The sequence below is a fragment of the Panthera onca genome, chromosome D2 (assembly GCF_046562875.1).
Source record: "Panthera onca isolate mPanOnc1 chromosome D2, mPanOnc1 haplotype 2, whole genome shotgun sequence".
In the NCBI taxonomy this organism is placed as follows: Eukaryota; Metazoa; Chordata; class Mammalia; order Carnivora; family Felidae; genus Panthera; species Panthera onca.
In genome coordinates this window covers 40,640,350-40,658,505 of record NC_138349.1, presented here as the reverse complement: position 1 = coordinate 40,658,505, position 18,156 = coordinate 40,640,350, and the positions used below count along the sequence as shown (strand labels likewise).

General features: G+C 52.5%; 1 protein-coding gene and 1 long non-coding RNA gene across 9 annotated transcripts in view; one reads left to right on the top strand and one right to left on the bottom strand.

Moving 5' to 3' along the window:
* Window positions 1–248: 248 nt before the first annotated feature.
* LOC132685182 (uncharacterized) lies at window positions 249–5,339 on the bottom strand. 2 transcript variants are annotated; one of them, XR_009612984.3, is made up of 2 exons: window positions 4,979–5,339; window positions 249–2,919 (listed from the first exon to the last, which is right to left on the bottom strand). It is a non-coding gene; the product is annotated as an uncharacterized LOC132685182 (long non-coding RNA). The 2 variants fall into 2 exon arrangements; XR_009612985.3 differs by having other exon boundaries at window positions 249–3,423; window positions 4,979–5,087.
* The window catches only part of CD2H10orf71 (chromosome D2 C10orf71 homolog), a 28,626-nt gene continuing 13,800 nt past the window's right edge, over window positions 3,331–18,156 (top strand). For 3 of the 7 annotated variants that reach the window (XR_013550495.1, XM_060642193.2, XM_078434517.1), the window contains exon 1: window positions 3,331–3,439. The gene's annotated coding sequence lies outside the window, so the exon portion shown is untranslated. Of the gene's footprint in view, window positions 3,440–5,514; window positions 5,780–8,060; window positions 8,163–17,690; window positions 17,795–18,156 lie in introns of those variants that run through there. The other 4 variants (XM_078434519.1, XM_078434521.2, XM_078434518.2 and 1 more) reach the window with 4 other exon arrangements.

Below are 18,156 nucleotides of genomic sequence, written 5' to 3'. Positions count from 1 at the left end.
TGGCGCAGTCGGTTAAGCGTCCGACTTCAGCCAGGTCACGATCTCGCGGTCCGTGAGTTCGAGCCCCGCGTCAGGCTCTGGGCTGATGGCTCGGAGCCTGGAGCCTGTTTCCGATTCTGTGTCTCCCTCTCTCTCTGCCCCTCCCCCGTTCATGCTCTGTCTCTCTCTGTCCCAAAAATAAAAAAAAAAAAAAAAAAAAAAACGTTGAAAAAAAAAAAAAAAGAAAGAGTGAAAAGAAACATGTGAAAACAATCTTAATAATAATATTTTATTAAAGCCATAATATGCAAAGTATCATCATATCAGCCCAAGATTCAATACACCGTTCAACCCAGAGCATTAGAAAGGAGATCTTTTACACTTTTTTTATTTTCTTTGGCATTGCTTTGGAAATCCAGGGTGCATTTACACACTTACAGCATGTCTCAGTTCGGACTAGCCAGGTTTCAAGTGCTCATTAGCCACATGGGCTAGGTGGTGGCTGAAGCGGACAGAGTGGCTCAGGGGTCGGCACGTGGGACCTGTGAGCCAATCTGTCCTGCCCGTGGTTTTGTGTAGTCTCGTACGCTAAAAATGACTTTTGCCTATTTAAATGAAACAATCAAAACAAGAGTATTTTATGATACGTGAAAAGGATATACAGTTCAAATTTGTGTGTCCATAAATAAAGTTTTATTGGAACACAGCCACACCCATTTGTCTACAGATCATTTCTGACCACTTTCCATGGCCCAGCTCAGCAGTTGTGACAAAGACCATGTGGCCTCTGCAGAGCTGAAAACATTTACTTTAGCCTTTTACAAAAAAAGTTTGTGGACCCATATGTTAGACAGGAGAGCACACCTCCCCCAACTCCTCCTGACTCTAGACTGCCAGATCCTTCCGTGTGGAGAGGTGACTTACATAGACTCCAGAGGCGCTGGCGGCCGACCTCTCAGCTAGGCCACCATGATTTTGTTGGTGTTTGGTAGCATTTTCATAAACTGGATTTACTTCATTTCACAGCACAGGTTCTATTTCTTACATTGAAATCTTTCACTAGAAACTCTTAAGCAAATCATTCCGAAGGAAAGGCCTTAAGGAGAGCCCCTCCGACCCAGGTGGCTCTCAGGTGACTATGATACCACCATCCTGGCACCGGGCTGGTTAGGCCAGGAGAGCAGCGGATGGGGTGGAGTGGGGGGAGAAGGGTGGGGTGTACCAGAAAACTTAGCCAGTGGACTGTTTTCCAGCTGTGGGCCGTAAACAGGGTCCCCCCACACACGCGCCTCGATAAATCCAACCCCTCTGAGCTAGGCACCAGACACGCATTATCAAGTAACAACCCTTCACAAAGGAGCCAAGCCAGAGTTCCCGGTAAGAAAATCCATTCGAAAGGAGGGGTCTGAGTGCTCAGGCCCCTCAGCAGGTGAGCAGCTCAGTGGGGCCTGAGCTCCAGAAGTATGCTCCTTACAGCGACGACCCATCCTGCCATCAGCCCTGAGGATATACTTTCACTGTGCCAACACTGAGGCACAGAATCCCCTCGGTTCCCATAACAAATCAGTAGCTAAGGAGGTGCCCTGGCCAGACTTTGCTCTCTCACCAGAGAGAAGCAAGGAAAACAGGTGGATGGAAGGAAGCCATGTTCCCCGGACTTGGGCTGGGAGAGTGCTTGTGTTGGGGGTTGGAGGGGGGGGGGGGGGGGCGGGTGCAACAGAGATATACAGACTGGACAGGCAGACAGACAAACCCTCATCTGCATCCTCAGTGCCAATGTTAGCTGAACGACATCCAGGATCTCTGCAAGCCTCAGTTTGCCCATCTGTAAAGAGCGAGTATGAACAGACATCACACTAGGAGAGCGTGAGGATTTAGTGAAAGAACGCACAGGCAGTGCCTGGCACATTATGCATGCTCAGGAAATACTGGTTTCCTCATCGTGTCTTTGCTTAGCTCCCTGGCAGGTAGCAGTCCGTGGGGATCGAACAAAATGGTGCCGGGCCTGGAGATAAAGAGTATACAGTGTATAGGTTCATTTGGGTGAAGACTGAAAACAGTGCAGGGCACCGAGGAAAGGTTTTATAAGTGTTATCTAGCATTATTATTTTGTTGTTATCATTAAGCCCAGGAAATGCTCCACCCTTCTGAAGAAGTTTATTCGAACAACTCCTAAAGAAGGCTGAGAAGAGGCACCTGGGTGGGTCCGTCGGTTCAGCTCCGACTTCGGCTCAGGTCATGATCTCGCAGTTCGTGAGTTCGAGCCCCGCGTCGGGTTCTGTGCTGACAGCTCAGAGCCTGGAGCCTGCTTGGGATTCTGTGTCTCCCTCTCTCTCTCTCTCTGCCCTTCCCCTGCTCACCCTCTGTCTCTCTCTGTCTCAAAAATAAATAAACGTTAAAAAATCTAAAAGAAGAAGAAGAGGAAGAAGGCGGCTGAGCACTCGTGAAGAAAACCTCCTGACAAGCGGTCCAGTATAACCACAATGGTGGAAGAAATGAGGGAGTTGCCTCATGCCATTTGCAGGGATGTGACTTCAAACACCCAGAACCAGAAATTCTGCACTGTCCTCATTAGCAGCTTTTGAACATTTCTGAATAACACAGAGGCAGACCAGAGTCATTTTGCTGCAGGGTTAGGTCAGTAAGCATCGCATGTGTCCGGGCAAGAACAAGGCCATTTTCATCCATGCAGTCAGGCAGCTGGGCACCTCCCACAATGTCCCAGAGGTTCTGCTGAGAGTGGGGGCCAGCGACGTCACCGCAAGGATGGGATGCCGTAGCACGCCGCCTGAGGACAGCTTTATTTATGCTCTTGCAGAATGTACATGCAGGCCTTGTTTTTCTGGCTGATTAGGGAGCCAGCTCACATAGCGTCCGCAGTTCTACATTTAGAATTGTGTCTTCATTCACATTCTTTCCACGCAGCTCACGGCTCCTGGACTGGAAGAGAGTGGTTACTTTTGCCTGGGCCCGTCCCCTGGGAAGATGCCAGCTCACCTCGAGCTCCTGGTCCAGAGTTTGGGCCGAGTTCTCTGGCTGTGCTCTGGGCTGGGGTGGTCCACACCGGTGTGCCCACCATGACCCGAACCAGATGTGGAATCCATGGCCCAGGGCAGGTAGGGCCCATTCTGGGAGAAATGGGATTCTACAGCGGTCAGCTGTGGTCAGGCTAGCCGGATGGGGCCCCCAGCCAAGCTCTGAGGGTTTCTGCTCCCAGCCCGGGCTCTTGCCAGGTCAACTGTGTTTTATTGTTCTCTCCTGACCCCTCCTGCTGACGCTAACAAAGCTGCCAGCCACTGTCCTGCCCCCTGAAAGTTCCCTGGGTCACCCTCATGTCTTTCTTTTCTCAGGCAGCCACTTGAAGCAAACACCGCCAGGTCCCGCCACACTGCAAACCTCACCGCTTCTAAGACTCCAAACCAGACATGCGGTCATGCTGTCCACCTGGGAAGAATTAAAAGTAAGCTGGGGAAGAAACATGCTGAGAAGCGGGAGGAAAGCGGGTGAGGAAGACCAGGGCCCTGCTTTGCCTCCTGTTACTCACACCCCAAAGCAAACTCCCCCATAAAACGAGATTTTGTGATGCAGGCTTCCCTAAAATCTAGAACAAAAATGATCTGGGTCATACACACATAGCGTGCAAACTGGCTGTGAATCGTGCTTGAATGTGTAATAGGGGAAAAAAATGAACTAGAACGTCAAACCCATGATTTTACAGGTATTGTTATTCACCACAAAGCTCTGGTTTGTTTGTTTGTTTGTTTTTTAAGTCGATTTGAATTCTCTTTACAAAAATATAACAAGTAAGTGACGGTACGGGTGGTTGAAGGCATGACAAAATCGTCCCAAAAAATGATTAACATTTGAGAAGCTTTGCCGTATACAAGCGTATACATGTACACAAATTGATTTGATCTTCAACCCAACAGAACATAGGCAGTCTGTCCATCTTAAAGATGAATAAACTGAGGCACAGAGAGGTTAAGGGATTTGGTTGGTGTCAAATAGCTGGGAAATACAAGGGGCCAGGGTTCTGAGTCTCTTGTGTTGTGCTGTGCTGTGTTGTTTCATTTGCTTTGCTTTGGTTTTAATGCTGGCTCACATTTCAAGTTGATTCTTTTCATTGGCCAGGTTGGCCAGTGTTGGTTTTGGCAAGCAGGGGAGGCGGGTGGAGCGGGTAAAATCAAGGGGCTCGCTTTGAGTCTCCCTTAAGCCATCTCTGAATACTGATCAGTGAGCAGGTGTCCCTGCAGTCGGGTCCTAAGTCCCCAGGGCAAAAGGCAAGTAAGTTTTAAGGCTCTGGGGAGGAAAGGGGGCTGGATAACCCTGCTGTTAGTGGTCAGACCCCTCCACCTGCAGGGCAACATGGAGCCGTTCTTTCGGACTTGGTTCCAACTGACGTTCACAGACCCAGGTCCCTGTGACCCTGGCCACCAGCAGATTCAAGGCTGGAGGTGGTGCCAGGCCCTGAGTTAGGGCTGGGACAGAGGTTGCTGGCTGTGAGGAGCCCACAGGGGCGGGGTGGACGGGAGGCAGTCCACAAATAGATACAGAGATACAGTGTGGTGCAGACTTTCGGGGGCTTTGAGCACCTCAAATAGCGGGGCACCTGGTGGGGACCAGCCCCTGGGGTTTCCCAGTCCACGGGCAGGGGAGCACGAAAAAAAGCTCTTGAAAAGAAAGACAAGAGCTCTTGCTTTAAATCCTAACAGTGAGCAGACTGTCACAGGGCCAACTTGGGGAGGGGAAGGGAAGGGGAGAGCTCCCAGGTGTTGGAACGGCATGAACAAAGGCAAAGGGGTTGGAAGATGTCTGGGGATCTGCAGGCAGTTTGGAGAGCAGGGAACCCCGGGCCAAGACTGAAAGTGGCCATTGGGCCAGCCCCTCCCAGAGACGGAGAAGGGGAGCTCTCAGCTGCAGAACGAGACCCATCCACCAGCACTTGGACCCTACACGCCACGAGGCCTGCCCCGGCCAGGCTCACCAAGTGGGCACTTACCTTGCCTCTTCCCTGATTATTTCCCATCCTTCTGAAACTCTCACCCTGAAATCCCAGCCTGGCCGTCCCCCAGCCTGCAGCTGGGCGTGTTATTTTGCTCCAAAAGCACAGCAGAGCGTGGCTCCTTACTCGAGGAATGCAGGCTGCGGTCCTCCGAGGCGATGATGAAACGGGCTATTTCTGCCCCCGGGACATCAGCAGGCCTCCGGGCGCTGGCTCCAAGGCTCACACTATCGTGTTTTTAACGTTTCCCTAGACAAATGTTTTCCTTCGCACCCTGGGATCTTTGTATTTGAACCTGGGTGCTGAAATAGCTTTAGAAATCATTCTGGATTGAAGTTGGAATCATGGTTAGGGTCCAGCTCAGCGGCAAGCAATTTCTCACTCCCCAAGTTATCTATTACCAGTGGCCGATCTGGATGTAAAAATAGCTGGTGAGGCTGTTTGTTTAATCTGACTGTTACCTGACACCACGCGGGTGTTGCTGTGCGGACTGTTTGCCTCCTTCCCCACCAAGAACACCATTTGGTTTCCCCCGGCTGGGTCTCTATGTAGGCACACTTCATGAACTTCCAGTGGCTGGACAACTTCTGGCCACTGATTTTCCTCAGGTGGGCAGGTTTGTGAAAAAGATAAGAGGTCTGGGTCTTGCATCCGTGGCCCTCTCGTCTTTGGGCAGCCAGCGAACGAGGGAAGAAGTTCCGGCTGCCGGGCAGAGCCGGGCTGCTGGAAGAGTCAGGGTTGTCCCCCGTTCCTGGGGAGGCCGGAGAGCAAGCAGCTGGGACACGCGGAGAGCGGAAGGTAGGGCGCAGACACTTGTCTGGTTTCTCGGCGTGGGCAGGGAGGCTCACGCTCCCCGCAGCAGGGACATTTGCTCTGGGCCACCGGCACCGTCGGGGCTGGAGCTCTGTGTCCGGGCGCCGGGCAGGGCGGTGTGAGTGGGAAGGGCACGCTGGGGGCTGAGGTTCTCAGCGGGGTGCTGGATTTCCGTGTGGACCATGAGGGGTACACCGTTCAGGGTGCAGATGGATGTGTGTGACTTCGTCCTTATGTGCGTATGTCTGGGCACTTTGCTCTCGCAGGGTTGAGCAGGCACAAGCCCGTGGATGAACCCAGGTCATGCGTGGCCAGGACGAGTGTTCACTGGGACGTTTCTGGCCCGTGGACTCTGAGAGTATGTGTCTCCCGAACGTGGAAACCCCCACAGTGTTCTCCCACACCCTGGGGGTCCTCGACCAGACTCACGCTTGGCCATGTTTAAAGTCATATCTCTCTTTTCTCCGGAGGAAGAATTGATCGCTGAGGAGAGTAAATACTGAATCTGTGTGGAAAACTAGACAGCCTTCAAAAATTATTAATTAGGGGCGCCTGGGTGGCTCAGTCGGTTAAGCGTCCGACTTCAGCTCAGGTCATGATCTCACGGTTTGTGAGTTCGAGCCCCACGTCGGGCTCTGCACTGACAGCTCAGAGCCTGGAGCCTGCTTCAGATTCTGTGTCTTCCTCTCTCTCTGACCCTCCCCCACTCACACTCTGTCTCTGTCTGTCTCTCTCTCAAGAATAAATAAACATTAAAATTTTTTTTTAAATTATTATTTAGGATTATAAACCCCTCCCATGGATGTTGATCATGGATGAGGCCATGTATATGGGGGGGGAGGGGCAGGCACAGAGTATATGAGAATTCTCTATACCTTTCACTAAATTGCTCAGTTTTGCTGTTAACCTAAAACTCCTCTAGTAAATACAAGTTATTTTTTGAAACTAAATTATAGGCCATTTCTCTCAATGCATCTAACCCAATTATAATGAACTCTATTTGAAGTAATAGTTTTAAAGACTATAAGTATAAGAATCCTGGAAAGTAGATTAAACACATGTTTAATTTGCCAGCATTCCAGCTTCCTCTACAACAGTGGTTGGTAAACCACGGCTGTGGGCCAGACACCTGGTTTGTAAATAAAGTTTTATTGGCACACAGCCACATTTGTTCATTTCCATTTTGCCCATGGCTACCAAGGCTGAGGCCATATGGCCAGCAACGAGGAAAACATTTACTATGCGGCCCTTTACAGAAAAAGTTTGCTGACCCCTGCTGTATGAGAACACTCCTGAGATGGGCTGATCTGGTACCCACACCAAGAAAAAAGCAGGGAAATTTCCAGCTGTTAAAACAGCCTGTAAGCTGGACCGACCCTTCAGGACCAGTGGCCAGCTCTGGAGCCCCAGCCCCTCCTCAGGGCTGGTTTTTCCAGTCTGGCTGGTAAAGAAAATGTTCAGTTTACCATTGGGAGGTTAGCTTTGCTGTGGAGTGTGGCCTGGGCTGAGCAGGGCAGATTGTGCTTATCAGGATGGTTTATAAATAGACACCTCCGGGTGACCCGAGTCCAGCGTGTTTCTGCCCCTGGGTCTTTGGGAGGAGAACAATTGTGCCTGCTGTTTGGTGACCAGAAGCCAGTTGGGATGGGAGCAACTGTGTCTACTGGGAGGAAGAGGGCTGGTGGGATGTTGGGTCCTGGAAACAGGGGCTTGGATCCCCCGGAAACCTGGGGAGAAGGGGTGTGGGGAGGAGGCAGGGAAGGCTACAGAAGGCTACCAGTCCTCAGAAGGTGAATGCACCCACCTCGGTGTCTTTTCACCAGTGTGCAGGCAAGTGTCTTGGCATCTTCTGCTTCTTTGTTCCTGACCCTAAAGAAGCCTTAGAGACCCTTACAGAAAGGGGAAGCCCCGAGTCTGGAAATAGCCCTTTTCCTCCAGCCTATGCCAGAAATCTCAGTAACTGAAACCTGCCAGCCAGTGGAGACAGGGCTGGGCCATCTTCCTCACTGGCTCTTGGGATTTCACCCCGTCTGCGCAGGGTTGCTGGAGAGATGCAAAGGGCTTCAAGAGAAAGGTGGCCCTCACGGAGACATCAGAGCTGACATTTCCCAACAGGCTACACAAGGTCTTGGTTTTATTTCCATTTGAGGGTTTAAACCACATTTCACCGAAGCCAGCCAGTCTGTAACCCTACAACTCGATTGTATGTTTCGTTCAGTGAGTCAAGAGGACCCCAAATACCTCTTCATTTCTACTTGGTTCCCAGGGGTTGCACAAGCTAGTGAGGACAGATGGAGGGGGAGAGGACAGGGGATCCGTCAAGGTACGTGGAGAACGTGGAGCACCGCTGAGATGTGTCACCCCCAACGTAAGTCATCGGTATCATTAGGGCGCGTTCCCTGGAGGGGGCTGCACGTCTCCTGTTCAAGGTGGAGGGAAAGCAGTTGTCGGCTGACCTCGGTTCTCAGGTGGGAGACAGAAGACCGCTTGGTGCCCAGTGCATTCCTTTCCAAGCCTGCATCCATCAGCCTTGGAGAGCTTGACGGCAGTCAGAATGTTTGGGAATCTGACAGAAGAGGGTCAACCAATTGTGGCTTTCTCCCCAAGACTTGACAGACAGACCTCCCTTTCCTAGTAGGAAAGGGCAAGGGACCTTTCTGGACCACGGCACGTGAAAGTGAGGACACCTTCCCCGTGTCCTCTGTTCTCTGCGTGGTCGTCCCTTAAGGCTCTGGCCCAGAGAGGATGAGCACAGTGCAGGCGCCTAGGGCCTAGAAGAGCTTCCAAATCCCACAGAGGTGCCTGCAAGAGCCCGGGGGCTCCACAGCCTGGATGCTGGTGCCTGCCTCAGTTGGCCCCTTCTGTCCCTCAGGAGCCCCTTCCAGGATGGGCTTGAGCTTACGCAAGGCTACAAGGCTGAGCTAACGGAGGGATTGCAAGCCTTCACCTGAAGCTGATGGAAGGCAAGGGGGAGAGGAAACCGATATTTGCTTGAGTGGCCCAGTGCTTTCCGCACTCCCTGCTGACTGTGGAGGCTCGTTTCAGGCCTCGTGCCCCTGAGCCCCGCCTGCAACAGCCAGGTCATGCTGGAGCCTCCCCTTGGTCTGCCATCTCCTGGGGCAGCCTGGCCACATGCAGGACCACTAGCTGGTCCCTCACCTGGCCCTGTCGGCCCTTCTCTGAGGCAGATCAAGCCTAAAGGCCGCGGAGGTCAAGGGGTCAGAATTCAAACCCGCTGGGCTAAACCCGCCAGCTGTGAATGACTTCTCTCCTGGGCACCCACCATTTTCATCCCTGGCTGCCTTCCTCCCACGTGCAAAGCACTTACAAAGATTGTCCGGGTTTTGCTGCCAAGGTCGCCCAGTATGGTAGGTTTCAGGAATCCCTTTGCAAAGCTTAGAGAGGTTCGGTAACTTGTCCCAGGATGCACAGCTAATAAGGTGCTGAGATGCAAACCTGGGACCCGAGTCCAAAGCCCATGTCTTTTCCACATCCAAATGAGTCTCTATGAGGAGGCCAGTCCACTTACCAGAGTCAAAACCTTCCTCAGAGAAGCCCTTCAGCCCAGACAGGCTCCTCCCTTAGAGCCTCAGAAGTTCCCTGCTACTCCGAGCAGCCCTGCTGGAGGTGCTCAGCAGGGGCTTTGGGGTGGGGCAAACCTAGTTTCAGTCTGGCTCCACCTTTCTTAGCAAGCCCCTGGGCCTCAACTTCCTCCTCTGTAAAATGGGACTACCAACCAATGGGAACCCATCTCAAAGGCTCCTTCGTGCATTAACTGAGCAAACATATGAAAAGTACCAGGCACACAATAAATATGACGACTGTTTCTGCAACTGCCCTCTTTGTCAATTTTTTTCTCTCCTGCTTAAACTGCAACTTGGATCTTTTCCTTCCAGAGGTCACGAAAGAGAAACCCCAATGAGTCAGGGCTCAGCTGATTCATGTTCATTGCTCAGCTGTAGAGCAGCTGGCACCATGGAGGACTGACCCATCCTCACAGTGACCACTGGACACTCACACGTCATTATTACCTTCCCTCTCATACCATATTGTGTCCTGGGTCTGTGCACCTTTTAGCACGTGGGGTGGAGGACTCAGCCCCAGAGGGAAGTGATGTTCCCACCCACACGGCAACGTGGGCAGCATCTGGACCACTCCGTGCACACCATCATCAGCCAGGACGCCCTGCTCTGCCCCACCAGCCCCTCCCGAGGGGGAGAAAGGAGGTTAAAACTTTACTTGATTTTACCTAATGTAAATTTGCCTCATCTTAATTTAAATCTCAAGGGCAAGGGCGGGAATCCAAATTGTCATTGAGCGTGGAAGGTTTCCCCAAATTGCTTTGGGGGCCTGCCCAGGAGCTGCAGACGCGCTGTTTAAGGGGAACACCCTACAAGCGCCACTGCTGTGCAAGGTCAGCCAAGATCCAGTCTAAGAATGAGGGAGTGGAGTGGTTTACTAAGGCAGAGAAACCAGGCAGAGAGAGCACACCTGGGGGTGGATCCCAGGACAGGGAAGCCCCCTGGGCACGCTGGTCAGTCACTGCCTTGCTTCTCTCTCCCTTTTACGTTGGGCAAAGACAATGTTGTCCTAGTGACCACCATGTCCCGGCCCTAGGTTAGGCAGGATGCGTGGTCGGGGTGATAGCGACATTTACAGATCGTTCCTAGCTGCCAGCCACCTCACAGACGTGAATTCACTGGGTCCTCACAACGACCCCATGAGGCAAGTACTACTGTTAGTTTCATTTTACAGATGAGGAAACTGAGGCACAAACAGGGTTTATAATTTGCGGAGGGCCACTCACAGCTGCCATAACCAGGAGCCATGTCCAAGGGGGCCTGGCATCAGTGTCTGCCCTTCCCATTATGTTATACTGCCCCCCTCTGGAGATTAGAAATGATGCCAGCTGGCATTTAGTGAGCACCTACTATGTGCTTTACACACACATGTTCATTTAATGCACTCGGCAATCCTGTTGGCGGGTGTTACGCAGTGGTAAATAGGGGATTCCTTCTCTGCGCTTTCAAAAGCCCAAGATCTCAGTGGCGGTAGCTTCCATGTATTGAGTCCTTATGCTGCGTAAGTGTCCTCGGGGCTCTTGATATGTTTTCACCCCCGCCTTTCACAACCACCCAGTGAGGTAGCTATTGTTGCAGATGAAGGATCGGAGGCTCAGAGAGGGGAGGTAACTTGTCGAGGTCACACAGGACTAGGAAAGGAGAGCCCTGGTCTGACTCTAAATCTCGGGCACTTTCCACCACCCTCTGCTGTGTGCCCAGGAGGGACCCGGGTGGGTGCTCACACACACACTGGCAGCCAAAGCTTTCTCGCGGCTGCCTGCATACAAGCCCCACCTGGTGAGACCTCTTTCCTTCCACCTCCTGGACGGGCAGCTCACACTCACCTCTGCCTGCTCTCCCCTCACAGGTGATGGTCCCTTGAGGAGGGTAGTGTTTCTGATTCATCTCTGCACCCCACACAGGCACAGCCTCCCCAGAGCCGGGCCTAGAGAGAGGTATACGCAGTCCAAACCTCAATGGTTGACACCCATGTGGCCCAAGTGGCCCAAGAGCTATGACTTATCAACACAACCTCCCAGAAAGGGGCACAGCCTCCAGCTTAGGGCAGCAGTGCCCCTGGTGTGGTCCCAAGACCAGCAGCACCAGCATCCCCAGTGCCCCACCCCCACCCCCACCTCCCGAGCTCCTGGGTGGGGCCCAGCACTCCAACAAGCCTTCTGGGGCCCTGAGAAGGACCCCTGCCTTAGGGAAGGAAAGGGGACAAGGTCCCCACGTTGTTCTCGAACATGGTAGGAAATGCTCCAAGAAGCTGATCTTTTCACATCGACTGGAGCTGTGGTTTTAAATAACTTTGTCTGAAGAACATTCTTCAGGGTTCATGTTTAGAAGGATAACCCGGGTGGCCACATCTGAATTCTTTTTCTTGCCACTGTAAAGCATCCCATGAGGGATTCCATGAAGAAGGCGGGATGGTTGTCAGTCCCTCATGGCAAGGAAGTTGTCTCTCCTTCCCTGGAGGAGCTGGGCTCTCCACTGCCACGCTCCTGGGAGAAAGGACAGCTGTCATCTACCAAACAGGCATCTGCCATCTACTTCCAACCTCCAGCAGGAAGCGAGAAGGCCAGGGACAGCCAGGCTCTGGTGTGTGTGTATACGTGTGTGTGTGTGCGCGCATGGGGTTTAGGGGTTTAGGAATTCCTGGGTTTAAGACTTCCTGATTCTCCAGGCAAGGCCCCTCCCCCACCCCATAAAGTCATGCCTTCCTGGCTGTGCAGGGACAGGGAACACGGCACCCTCCAGTATGCTCCCTGAAGGACAGCCAGGTCTAGCTTTGCCAAAGCAGATGCTCCCTGATGGGAAGAGGAGGGCCATAGAAGGTAGAAGAGAAGGTGCTAAGAGAGAAGCTTGCTGCCACTCCCCACCCTGCATGGACACCATGGCAGATGGAGGCCCCCAGAAACCCAAAGACTCTCTCTGCCTTGGCTGCATAGGAAGGGCAGAGTCATGTAGCACAGACACCTGAGTCTGAATCCCAACTCTGGTGTTCTCTCGCTGTGTGACCTTGACCAAGTTCCTCAACCTCTCTGACCCTCAATTTTCCCACGTCAGATTCCTTTGGCATGAACCCTGCCTAGCTTGCCTCTGGTTGTGACCACTGAGCAAGACCGTGGATACCAAGTGTGTGGCGGGTAGTAGGAGCTGCATAAATGGGGCAGACGCCTGGAAGTGTCCAGCACGGTGCTGATGCTCACAGAAGGCTCTCCCAGCTTCTCTGCCTCTGCCACCCAGCCCCATGGCTCCGATTTACAGATGGGTGAACGCTGCAGCACCCCTGGCCCCATGGTCTGGGTGCCCTGCCCAGAACCTCTTCTCCTGCCCAAACCTGGAACGCTCCAGGGATGCTTTCACGGGGTGCCCTCTCCCAAATTTCCTGGTTCTCTTCCCAGCGGCTGGAGACAGGATGGGTGCTGAGGGACACCCTCCTCCCAACAAATCCAAGTGTTTTTTTCTCTGGGAGCCGCTGAAGGGGCCTCCTCTCTGGACAAGGCTCCCCAAGGTGGAGTTCAGGTTATTGGGTATAATCATTTCTCCCTGCAAGACCCACTTCATGAGCCATAGGGACTTCTGTGAGTCCCAGGCTGCTGGGTGTCCCTCCCCATCAGCCCCAGCCTATGAGAATGAGACTGAGGCTCAGAAACATTGAACAACTTGTCCCAAGTGTGCCTGACTCCACAGCTCATAACCAGAGAGCCACGCTTGCCAGTAAGGGGCAGGGCAGGCTTTCATGGCCTTTGCACCATACACAGAATCTCAGGTGTGATGGGGTGCTGGCTATAGGACATCCTATGACCCAAGGTCGTGAGATGGTCCTAGGAGACCTGAGGGCAAGAACCAGGAGAGTGGGGGCTGCGGGTGGCCAGGGGTGGGATGGTACTGAGCAGAACTCCTCAGTTTCCATGAGGCATTTCAGAAGCTCCCGGAGGAACCCCCTTTAAATGCCGGTTGTAGGCACCCTCTCCTTCCCAACAGCCTTGGGTTCAAACCCCACACCCTCAGGCAGTAAACCCCTCTAGACTCCAGGTTCCTCCTCTGTAAGGAACAAGAGTAATTGCCACTTTTCAAGGTTGTTGCAAATATTAATTACATAATAATAAACATTAGTCAATAATATTGGGGTATATGAAGTACTTGTCCTATGCCAGGCACATAGTACAGGGGGATGTCTCTTATTCATTGATTCATTTGCTCCTTTGACAAAGGCCCAGGCACTGTGCAGGGACTGGGGACACAGCACCGAAGCAAGGGCAAGGCCTGGCCTGTAAACCCACCACCTGAGATGGTCTCCTCCCCTCCCCCACATGCATCTGGGCAGACCTTGCAGGCAGGGCAAGCGCCTCAGCTCCCCACCTCTCCATCCAAAGGAAGACCCAACATCGCTACAATTGAGCCTAACCAGGAATGCCTGAAATTACTGATCCAGAGTAGTTTATAAAACACACTGCAGATCAGAACTCATTATTGGGTATAAAAATCACTTAACAAATTGCAAATAGTTTTTTTTTTTAAATAGAAGGATAGAACAGAAGGTATCAGAGTAGCACAGATAAGCAGAGTGAATTTTGCTTCCTGAATTTTCCTTGATCTGCAGTTGGCCCTCGAATAACGAGGCGGTGAGGGGCACCAATGTCCACCCCACGCAGTCAAAAATCCGTGTATTTTGACTCCCCCAGAACTTAACTACTGATAACATAAACAATCGAATACATATATAGCCTGTACTCTATTATTACAATAAAAGAAGCTAGAAAAAAGAAAATGTTATTAAGAAAAGCATAAGGAAGAGAAAACACATGTATGGTACTGTACTGTATTTATGGAAAAAGCCGCGTATAAGCGGACCCATGTTGCTCAAAGGTCAACTGTATACATCTCTGAGCAGGTTCTGTGCTGCGAGGGAAGTGTATTTCCTACTCTGTGTTGAGTGAAAAACAAGCAGGTGTCAAAAACCTCCACTCTTGGGAGACATGAGAAAGGCACGCACATAGCTCCCTTCATGCCCAGTGACCAGAAGGTAAAACACAGTTCTGTGGTGGGTGGGGCTCACTGGGCCTCTTCCTGGGGCGGTGTCCCCCTGGCCGGGGAAGGACCCAGGACCTGGGGAGTCGGGTGGCACTAATCACCTGGGGACTCAGGTAGTGACTGCCTCAGGGACCAATTTCAGGACCCTTTCTTTCCTCAGCTCCCTCCAGCATGGGGAGCAGCCCAAAGGGGGTGGGCAGAGCCAGGTTCGTTTCTTATTTTTTGCAAATAGGTAGAAGTTAAGTGACTTGCTCAAGAACAACCCTGCCCTGGTACCAGGCCTCCAGCTCTTTCTACTGTCTAGAACTGCCTATTCGATTGCTAGCTCATTTTAGTTCCTACCGTTGCCAGAATTCAGGGCAAGATGTTCTTGGAGATGTGGAAGGTATGAATGAATGAATGGATGAACGAATGAACGAACAAATGATGTTCCAGTGGCTGGGCTAATGTTTTCTCCTTGATTCCACAACAGCAGTTCTCAGCCAGTGCCGAATCTGCCCCAGGGCACTTCAGCAAAGTCAATAGTGCCAAGGTTGAGAACCCCCGTTATTTATACACAGGTGCATAACATTGGCTCCATTTTACAGATGAGAAAACTGAGGCTCAAAGACTTGCTGTAATTTAGCCGAGGCCATACCCAGGGCATGTAGACGGGCACCAGAGCCTGGACCAGACCCAGGTGGACCCACCATTTTGGTGGCCCCTGTGTTTCTGAAAGAGCTGTGTGTCCCCCTTCCAGAGACTGCCCTGCCCTGGCCTGATGGTCAGTATAGCCCCTGGAGTTCGGGTTTGGTCTGTCCACTGAGGCCATCTGCCGAGAGCACCTGGTGGATCCGCTTCTCAAAGCCCAGCGATGCCAGACCTGATCTCCTTGCTGGTGGAAGGGGGTGTCCAAAAACAGCTCTGGCTGAGTCTAGCACATCTGGCCACTGGGAACTCCAAGGAGTGTTCCCCGACAGTGGCCGGCCACCAGAAATGGTCAGAAACAGGGCTGCGAGACCCCTGCCCAAGGATCCTTATCAAAGTGAGAATCCAGAGGCTCCCAGAGCCCCCGTACATGGGATGGTCCACTATCTGTATGTCAGACCAACTGCCACAATACTGGGTCAGCAGTTGGGTGTCAGCCACTGAAATCAGCCGGTGCTACAAAGCAGGAACTTTGCCCCGGACAGCCAGTTGTTAAACATTACTCAGCCCCCCTGGTCACACAACCAGGGAACAAAACAGGAGCCAGCAGGGTCAAGTTGCTGGGTCTTTGAACTCAGCCCCTGTCTCCACCTCTCTCGTTCCTCCCCTGGCCTCTCTATCTTGCTTCTCCCCCATAATCCTGTGACTGGGAGCTCCAATGGGCGTGTGGGGAACTCAGTTAGACCAGGGCTGGCCTTCCTTATGCCAGGCTCCCTGACCTCTAGCTGCAGACATGGGTAATGCTCAGAGGCCCCTGAGGAAATGTCCCGTCCAGACACGGCAGACTGGTGACCTAGGAAGGAAATGCGATTCAGACTGAGCTGAGCTCCAGGGAGAAAGCCTCTCTCCTCCCTTGCTATCTCCTGAGTGCAGCAGAATGCCCACAGTAGCTGTGATCACCTGCTCACAACTGGCTCTGTGAGTCCAACGAGCCTGGCCAAGCTGGTTCCTCCAGCCACATTCCCTGCGATTCCTGGACTCCTACATGTTGCAGGGCTTGGAAACCCCTCACACATGTGATGCGATTCAGGGAAGATTCAGACACGGGCCAGGCCAGTGCTGCCGTTGGGGCCCCTGGTGCATTCCTGTACACTGTATTCCTGGGGCTGGAGGAAGCCAGGCTTGTCCTCTCCCAGGCCACAAGAGAGTGGGGTCAGTCTGAGAGCCTTTGTTTTTCCAGTTCTAGTTCCTAGGCTGGGGCCATTCAACCAGGCCAGGATGTAGGCCCACCCTCTTACCCTGCTCACTCCAGACCAGTGGAACCAAAATGGCCAAACCAGATGCACAATGACCCGTGTACAAATCAAAGTTGCATTTTCCATGCATGAGAGACCCTGCCCAAAGGAAGCCAATCTGAGGCAATCTGAGGTATATGTGGCCCCGTGTCCGTGGAGATTCACCTGAGTCCCACAAGGCAGAGCCCAGGTCAGTCCTACCACCACCGTATCCCCAGCTCCAGAACAGGGTGGCACACAGTAGGGCTCTGGGGATAGTTGTGAAGCGAATGCACGAAAGACCTTCAAGTTTGCTTTATGAGAGCCCATGTTTTCTTCCGGCACAATGTAATGACCTTGAAATTTCTAATTTCCAAAAGTTAAAAGGACAGAGCAATCATCACACTGGGGATAGCCGAGGAGGAATCATCATGGGGCCAGGAAGCAGGGCCCTGGAGAAAAGATTCACAATCCCAGCTCCAGCACTCCCCAGGACACAGCAAGTAACCCAGGTAGCCTCAATTCCCTCACCTGTAAGGCGCGGGATCATGGGTTTTAGTGAGGAATGAGTGATCACAGGCATGTGCCCTGCTCCCCCTTCCGAAGGACCCCAACTGAGGAAGTCGATTTTGCCACCCTCGTTCACCTTGTAAAATATACGATGTAGACAAGGGCGTTCTCTCGGAAACTGCCAAGCGGGAGGGCTGTTGGCAATGGCACAGGGAGGTCAAAGAGCTTGGCTCTGGGCAGGGGTCCAGAGCAAGGCAATGGCCTGGTGTGGGGTGGGTGGGAAAGGCTGCCTGTGGGCCGTCTGTGCATTCACAGACTAGAACAGGGCCCGTGAGCACACAGACAGGGGGCTGTCGTGTTCGCTACGCTGAACTGCTCCTCAAGGCATGCCTACCTCAACATCTCAAAAAACCACCCAGAAAGAATACCAAGAAGAATCAATTCCAATTTGTTAGGGCCTTCTGGGTGTGATAAAGCTAACCCCTGTCCTCTCCACCAGCTTCCTGCTTCCGCTTTGCTGAGAAGTGAAAACACCATTCAATTAAGGTAATTAAATCCACCCAAAGAGCCAGGGCTCAAAAAAACCACACTACAGGCAAGTGGTCAAACCCAGCAGCAAAGCAAACCCCAATGGCTTCCTGTGCAAAGACAGGAACCAGAGGAGAACGAAACAGCCTTCTTAGCAGCTGGAGAGCATCCCTCCCGGCTCTGCAAGGCCCACCCGAACCTGCCTGCCGTCTGCCTTCCCCGACAGGGAGGACCTCTGCTCACCAGCTGAATCAGCACATCCATTCCTGTGGTTCTCACGAAAACTGGAGCTGAGAAGATCCGTGGGAGGTGATGAGAAACAAAAACCCTCCTCTTCTCCATCCCGGCCCTCCATCCCCCCTTGAACTGCAGCCCACGAGCCCAAGACACGCCCATCTGCGCCCGAGCCCAGGGACCAGAGGGTCAAGACTGCTTCCTGGAGGAGGCGTGGAGTGATGGTGAGCCTGAGCTGAATCCCAGCCTTGGTTCTCTTCTTTACAGGCTGTGTGACACCGAACAACGTTCTGCACCTCTCTGTGTCTTTCCTTCTCCACCTAGAAAATGGTGACAGTTCGGGCCTGCTCACCCCACCTCATAGAGATGATGGGAATCAAACACATGTGTCCCGAACTGCAGGGTGACGTGCAGACATGAGTCATCCTGTATTGACTCACTGCGTTGGCCTCTGCCGAGGGTGACCCGCTCTGGGTTCCAAAAGTCGTGAGGACCTCGGGTTGCCAGATAAAAAACAGGATGTCCTGTGAAATTTGAATTTCAGATAAACAATGAACACGTGTTTTTAACTTAAGTATGTGATGAT